Source organism: Bos javanicus, chromosome 3 (assembly GCF_032452875.1).
Source record: "Bos javanicus breed banteng chromosome 3, ARS-OSU_banteng_1.0, whole genome shotgun sequence".
Lineage (NCBI taxonomy): Eukaryota > Metazoa > Chordata > Mammalia > Artiodactyla > Bovidae > Bos > Bos javanicus.
In genome coordinates, this window is record NC_083870.1 from 98,215,923 (window position 1) to 98,223,662 (window position 7,740).

General features: G+C 42.6%; 1 long non-coding RNA gene across 1 annotated transcript; it reads right to left on the minus strand.

The window, feature by feature from the left end:
* Positions 1–519: 519 nt before the first annotated feature.
* Positions 520–6,802, minus strand: LOC133244623 (uncharacterized). Its single transcript, XR_009735457.1, has 2 exons — positions 2,493–6,802; positions 520–2,311 (listed from the first exon to the last, which is right to left on the minus strand). It is a non-coding gene; the product is annotated as an uncharacterized LOC133244623 (long non-coding RNA).
* Between the last annotated feature and the right edge of the window lie 938 nt (positions 6,803–7,740).

Here is a 7,740-nt window from a genome sequence, read left to right on the forward strand (position 1 = left end):
GCTGCCTTGGTATTAGTCCTTCCCTCGTTCACCATTCGTCTCATTATTGCAGAATTTCCTTTCCTCCTCTTATGTTTATGATGTAGAGTGGGCTTGGGGACGAGGTCACTAGTTTGATATGATTGTATAAAACAAGAATGAAAATGTCCTGTTGGGGAGCTTTGAGGTACTAATCTTGTGTCACCAACGCTGACTATCATGAAGAGTTCTTTTATCTTCTTGCTCCATCTAAGTGGATGACCTTGCTGTGTTCGTAGCGTAGGTGTTAGTGTAAATGTTAATAGTCTCTCCAAATCCAGTTGGACATCTAAGGATGAAATTACTTTGGCCTAATGTTCTAATAAATTTTCACATAAGTTTTAATATGAGAGAAGCATAAGTGCATTTAGGCTACATTGAGGTTCCTTTGTATGGTGATTTACTATATCATACACCTTCCACCCTCAGATAGATTCGAAAGTATGTTTTAAACTATTGTATCATACAGCCTATGATGCAAGAATTATCATTGACCCAATACAGACATGATGGTACATTTTATTTACACTCATGGTGTTTTCTTTCTGAAATGGAAACCTTTCTTCAATTCCAGTACAAATGAAAGCACTAAAAATGCAGGACTTTGTATATTCTGTGCAGCTATTTTGAAATGGGCTAATAAATGTTTTATTCCTTCAGTAACATTGACCTTAATTTCAAGAAATTGAAATTGCATTTTGAATTATACTCTATAGGTTGATACAGTTGATAAGAGCTTTTCTCTCCTTGAACTAAGACATGGAATTCCACATCCAGTAGACAAATTTAGCTGGCCAGAGAGAGATTTCTTTGAAATTCGTTGAGAAGTCAGTTGGGGAAAGTGTCAGGTGCCAAGGAAAGAGGATACAGAAGTGAATGAAACTTCATCATTGCTCTTGAGAAATTTAGAGTCCTAAGGAGAAGGGGAAAAACAGGTGGTAACCCTTCATTACAGAAGATACTATAGTGAGTATAAACAAGTCCGGTAACTGTAGAGTCCAAAAGAAGAGTAAAAAAAATAAGAGATGAGGGATGGCGGGTTGGCAGAAGGGCAAGAGAAAATGCTCCTTCTGTGTCTCAAGGAATAAGATAACTGCTATAAGTACTAGAAGTGCATTCATTAAATGTTTTTGAATGCTGTTACTATTCTGTCTTGGAAACTAGAAAATATTCAGGTACAGTGTACTCTGGGGACAAAGAGAGGATGTGGTTAATTCTACCACAGGAAGAAGGGGTCCAGGGAGATTTTTATAGACATTTTCTGTGGACCTTAATGGATGCATGGGATTTGGGGAGGAAGAGATGTGCAAAAGGAGAGTGAAGGCAAAGGGGACAGCTAGAACACAGAGGAAGTTATCACAGAGATGACGCTGTTCCTTGCCACAGTGAGCTCTTGTGTCTTGCAGCAGAGGGCAAGGTGCAGGGTAATGTAACAGCCCTGGGTTAGTTAAATCAGCCAGTTGGAGTCCTATCTGTGTCATGCATCAATTGTGTGAGTTGGTGGCAAGGTGCTGAATCATCGTGTGCCTCCATGCCTCCCTCCCTCATCAGAGAAAGAGAAAATGAACCTATCCTCGGGCTGCCACGTTGCACAACTGCAAGTGGTGTCATTCACCTTATGCCTGCAGGCTCTACCTGTCTCAGGTGGGTTGGAAGATGAAGCAAGACAATGCATGTATAACAGTTATATATGCACATTATCAGTGCTCAATAAACATTTACTACTGTTAATCAGGCAGATGCAATTTTAAAGAATGAGTCCATTTGAAATCTCTTATTTATAAAGGTTTATATACCTATATCCTAGTTAATCAGTCTATATGTTCCTGAGATTACTTTAAATACAATGCAAAATGTGCTTTTCTTAGTTTACTGGGCTTTAAAATGTACTGTGAAAAAGCAGCTGAAGACCAAAGCAAAACCAAAACAAATCCCTCTAAGAGGTTTTGAATGAGCAATTTTTTTTTTTTTTTGTCTTCAATCTTGGTTCATTTGATCCACGCCAAATGAATAAACATCTCAACTATATTGATTTTTATCAATCTGTAATCTGTGACCATCCAGTGATTCCACTGGGGACTTTTTCTAGTGCAGTTTTATGACCCTAAAGTTTAAAGAGGTTTATTTTTTCTTCCTTCTTTATATCCAGAAGCAATGCTGTTTAGAATGAATTAGTTGATTAGAACATCTGACTCAGAAAATGGGACAGCCAAGAATTTGCCTGAAGATTCAGAAACATGGCTGGGGGACGATGATTATTACCAGGCTTCAAATGTCAGCAAACACTTCAGGGCTGCAGGAAAGAAAATAAAACACATTAAGGTTTAATGACTTTTGTTATAGGAGGGCTTTGGGGTGGCCAGGATGGAATTATTTGCTGAACACATAGTCTTTTTGTTAGTTGTCCAAGTGGATTAATTGAAGCCTGTTAACACTTTATCTCATAAAACAGAAAATAGCCATTAGCTACTCACCAGTCCACATGGAGAATCCAGAGTTTGGGACTGCCTTAAGGGATCCAGTCAGCACAGTTTGGGATGACTACTCTCAGTTCAGTTCAGTTCAGTCGCTCAGTCGTGTCCGACTCTTTGCAACCCCATGAATCGCAGCATGCCAGGCCTCCCTGTCCATCACTAACTCCCGGAGTTCACTCAGACTCACGTCCATCGAGTCAGTGATGCCATCCAGCCATCTCATCCTCTGTCGTCCCCTTCTCCTCCTGCATCAGAGTCTTTTCTAGGTAAAGTCAAAAAAGCTGGTAGCTACTTAGTCTCCTGTCACAGGTGAGGTTCAGACTCAGAGACTGCAGGTTAGCATGCAGGATGTTTGTGAGGGAGCACCTTGGACCATTCCAGTGGATGGGAGGGATGGTTAAGTTGTGATGTAGATGTGATAGCAGCTTTGGCCAACCCCACTGGGTGGGGGCTCTGGAACAAAATGACCCATCAGAGTCATTTCATGTTAGGCTGACATGGCTGAAATGTCTGGGACTTTATACTTACTAGTCACTGGGTGAGCGGTGGCTCAGATGGTAAAGCGTCTGTCTACAATGCAGGAGACCCAAATTCGATCCCTGGGTTGGGAAGATCCCCTGGAGAAGAAAATGGCAATCCACTCCAGAACTATTGCCTGGAAAATCCCACAGACAAAGGAGCCTGGTAGGCTACAGTCAATGGGGTCGCAAAGAGTCGGACACGACTGAGCGACTTCACTTTCACTTTCACAGGCTGCCCTCAGAAGGGTGGGACCCCAGGCAGGGTAGCTCTGTAGCAGAGGTCATCCCTGCTGGTTGGGGCTGCCTCCCCCCAGAACCGCCAGCAGCTGGGCAATAAGCCCTGTCCTTGTCTCCCCCTCCACCTCCATGGTCTGTTATAACATATGCGAACCAACCAGTTCCCAGAAGCCTGACTGGACAGAGAGAGGCCTCACCCACTCCCTTTCTCTGTTGTACCCGCAAAATAAAAGACTCAAGTAATTCACTGTCCTCAATTATTTTACACCACTGGGCAGTACCACTACCCCCAACACAGAAGCACAGTTCTAATAGTAGTTCTATGAGGCAGGTTCCATTTTTCCCAGGCAAGAATTTGAAGGATATTTTAAGCCCTGATCCCTCCACCAAGCTCCAGACCCACAGATACAAAAAAGTTCTTTGGCAGTCCTAGTGGGTCATCCCACAGATACCTCAGCATCAGTGGGCTCAAGTCTAAACCCATCGTTTTATTATATTTGCTTTAGGATATTTCTATACAACCACCAGCCCTTATTCTTGTAATTGTAAAATTCTTAACCTGAGTTTAACCATGTGTAAGTGTACAATTCTGTAAGTGGCATTCTGTCCATTCACATCCTGTGTAACCATCGCACTATCTATGCCCAGACTATTTCATCTTCCCCAACATAAACTCTGTGCCCATTAACAGTTGCTCCTCGTTCCTGCCTCTCCCCAACCCTGTAGCCTGTATTTTACATTGTGTCTCTGAATTTGCCTATTTTACGTACTTGGTATAAGTGGAATCATACCTTTGTCTTTCTTCTGTGTCTGGCTTATGTCACTAAGCATAATGTTTTCAAGGTCCATCCACATTACAGCATACATCAAAATTCCATACCTTTATGCCATAAGGCTTAATAGCGTTCCAGGGTGGGTATACAGCGTACTGTTTTTGTCCATTCGTCCTTATTATTTTCAATGATACTGCACTCACCTCATAAATTTCCCTCCCTCAACAGCTTCTGATCCTTTATTCCCTTTCTGTGTTCTCTTTCTGTGTTGATAACAATCTTTCTAAAAACAAAAGATGCTACTTGGGTATATTCATTGCCTTTATTCATTCACCCTCCCTGCATGCGAGCTCAGTCACTCAGTCTTGTCTGACTCCTTGTGACCCCATGGACTGTAGCCTGCTAGATGCCACTGTCCTTGGGATTTTCCCAGGCAAAAATACTGGAGTGGATTTCCATTTCCTCCTCCAGGGAATCTTCCCAACCCAGGGATCGAACCTTCATCTCCTGCATCAGCAGGTGGATTCTTTACTGCTAAGCCACCTGGGAATCCCACTTTCCCTCCCTGACCCTGTCCATTTTTGGCTACATCATTGCACCCAATTCATAGTGACATTCATGTCCTTAGGATGACATCTGTCTACTTCTAGCTGATCTGCTTTATTCTCCTATACACTGGATGCTTCAGCTTCACTGAGTACCTCAGTTTACTTTAAGCATAACTTTCTATCTTTGTGCTGTTTCTTCTGCTTGGAAATAGGATTCATTCCATTTTCCACATGGAAATTTCTATTCACCCTTCAAAATCCAAGTCTGTAAATCCCTTCCTACCCTCTCTACTAAGAATTCGTTACTCTTTTCTCTTTTCCTGAAGTATTTTGTTCCTACCTCTAATCTCTGTCCTATTGCAAGGGACTGCAGTAACTTACTTACTTGCCTGCCTTATTGTTATGAATAGATTGCCTCTGTTGAGGCTGAAGATATTTTGCCCATTTATTCCATGTGCCCAGAACCTAGAGTTGCATTCCCAAAGAATGCTGCATACGTGAGTAGTGCAAGGGGGAGAGGCCTGAAGGTGGGGTCAGAATTCTGGGTTCAAAGGCCAGCACAGCTACTGAGTGTCAGGCCTCAGCCACATCACTGCACCTCTCCCAGCTGCTTCTTCATCTGTAAACAATTCAACATCCCATAGTGGGACTGAGAACCAAATGAGACGATTGATATGAAAGTGCTCTTGCCTAAAAGCACTTTCATATCAATAGTTGTGAGGGTTTTTTCTTTTTTGGAAAATGACCTATTTTATTAGTCTCTAAGTGGGGCTTCCCAGGTGGTTCAAGTGGTAAAGAATCCACCAGCCAATACAGGAGATGCAGGTTTGATCCCTGGGTCAGGAAGATCCCCTGGAGGAGAAAATGTTAAACCACTCCAGTATTCTTGCTGGGATTAATCCCATGGACAGAGAGGCCTGGTGGCCTACAGTCTGTGGGGTCAAAAAGAGACGACTGAAGCAACTGAGCATGCGTGTGTTAGTCCTGTGTGCTGCCCATCCCAGATAAATGTGATGTTCTACAGGATATTCCCTGTTTTGTGAATAGATCACAAATAGCAGGGATGGTGGGGTAATTTTAACGTAAATGATTTATGTGACGCTTTCACAAATTATGTGACATGTATGATGTAAATGGTGGAAATTCAGGGATGCAAAGTTTAGGCAGCAAAAGAAAGGACTTGCTTATCATCGGTGTCATCGGACAATGGTTGCTCTGTTTTCAGGGGGTGGCAGATAGTTAGTTTCTCTTTATTGGGGGTGTGCAAGCAGATGCTAATGGCATCACCAGCTCAATGGACATGAGTTTGAGCATGCTCGGGGAGTTGATGATGGACAGGGAAGTCTGGCGTGCTGCAGTCCATGGGGTTGCAAAGAGTCAGACACAACTGAGCGAGAGAACTGACTGACTGAAGCTGAGGCTGGCTAAACTTGCCTGTCAGGGAGGCTGTCTGAGATACACTGACCTTGACTGAAGAGGGTGGGAGGGCTAAGCTAGCTGACCCCTAAGGTTCCTTCCCATTCTGGACATATATTATTCTAAACTTTACATATGAACGATATTGAGAGATGGACCCAGGCTTTTGCATTCTATTCAGGGGAAGATATAATGGTGCTTTTCCTTTCCTCTTTAAATGAAAGTTGTAATGTTTATATAAGATTGCAGTAGAAAGTCTGATATTTCTACTTTGTGAGTCCTGGCAAAAGTTGAGATTTGATCTTGAAATATGAAAGTAAACTGTAATTACCTCAATTTAAGCCTCTAGGATTTATATTTATCTGATAGACTTTAAAGTTCTCCCAACTTATCACCCTGGAGAAAAGGAGAAATTACAATCATCTTACTTAGGGCTGGAAGTCTAGAGAGACGCTCGCTCTAGGTTAATGGAAAACTGACACTGTTTTGCCTGGGCTTCTGGCAGTTCCCACCCAGGGACATGGTTGAGAGTTTCACATATTGAGTGCTTTTGGGATCTAAACTATATTGCAAATCACTCAAAGAATAGCTTCCTCACGGTATTTTTTAGAACACCTACTTGTTTTTAAACATCTTCCTTTTACCATCAAAAGCTGCTTCTTAATGTTATTATTGCTCATGGCAATCACATTTCAGTTCTCTGAAAACTACTTGTCGGTTTTTCTCTCTGTGCTGTTTCTATTCAAGTGAAGGTACGTGACTTGCTTTCCCTGGATGCTCTCCACTACCGCTCACCCCTCCACTCCCCCCACCCTCCCCGCCCCGAGGAGACCACTGTGAAATCAAATTAGAAGCATACAGTGTCAGCATTAGAAGGCTCCCAAGATTTCATCTCAATGAATTCAAACCCTTGCACCTCCCTTATTAAAGATGAAAAAGCTGAGGTATGGAGCATCCCAAAGCAAGTAGCAAAATTTTTTTAATTTAAATTTATTTATTTTAATTGGATGCTAATTACTTTACAATATTGCATTGGTTTTGCCATACATCAACATGAATCTGCCATGGGTGTACATGTGCTCCCCATCCTGAACCCCCTCCCACCTCCCTCCCCGTACCATCCCTCTGGGTCATCCCAGTGCACCAACCCCAAGCATCCTGTATCCTGCATCGAACCTGGACTGGCAATTCATTTCTTATATGATATTATACATGCCATTTCTCAAATCAATGCCATTCTCCCAAATCATCCCACCCTCTCCCTCTCCCACAGAGTCCAAAAGACTCTTCTATACATCTGTGTCTCTTTTGCTGTCTTGCATACAGGGTTATCATTACCATCTTTCTAAATTCCATATATACGTGTTAGTGTACTGTATTGGTGTTTTTCTTTCTGGCTTACTTCACTCTGTATAATAGGCTCCAGTTTCATCCACCTCATTAGAACTGATTCAAATGTATTCTTTTTAATGGCTGAGTAATACTCCATTGTGTATAAAATTAAGCCAGGATGTGAGGACCTTTAAGTCCCTAAGACTCTCTTAGTTTGACCTCCTCAGAAATGGAACGGGAAACCAAGTGCAAGCAGTTTATTTAGGAGGTGATTCGGGAAACAGAGCAGGGCGTGGTGAAATAAGACAGGGAAGGGAAGGCAGCTCTTCAGGATGTAATGAGCACCTTAACTCTGTGGGCAACTGGGGCACAACCCCCCTGAGAGCCTCAGGAGATGGTTTAGAGCACGCCTCTGAGCTGT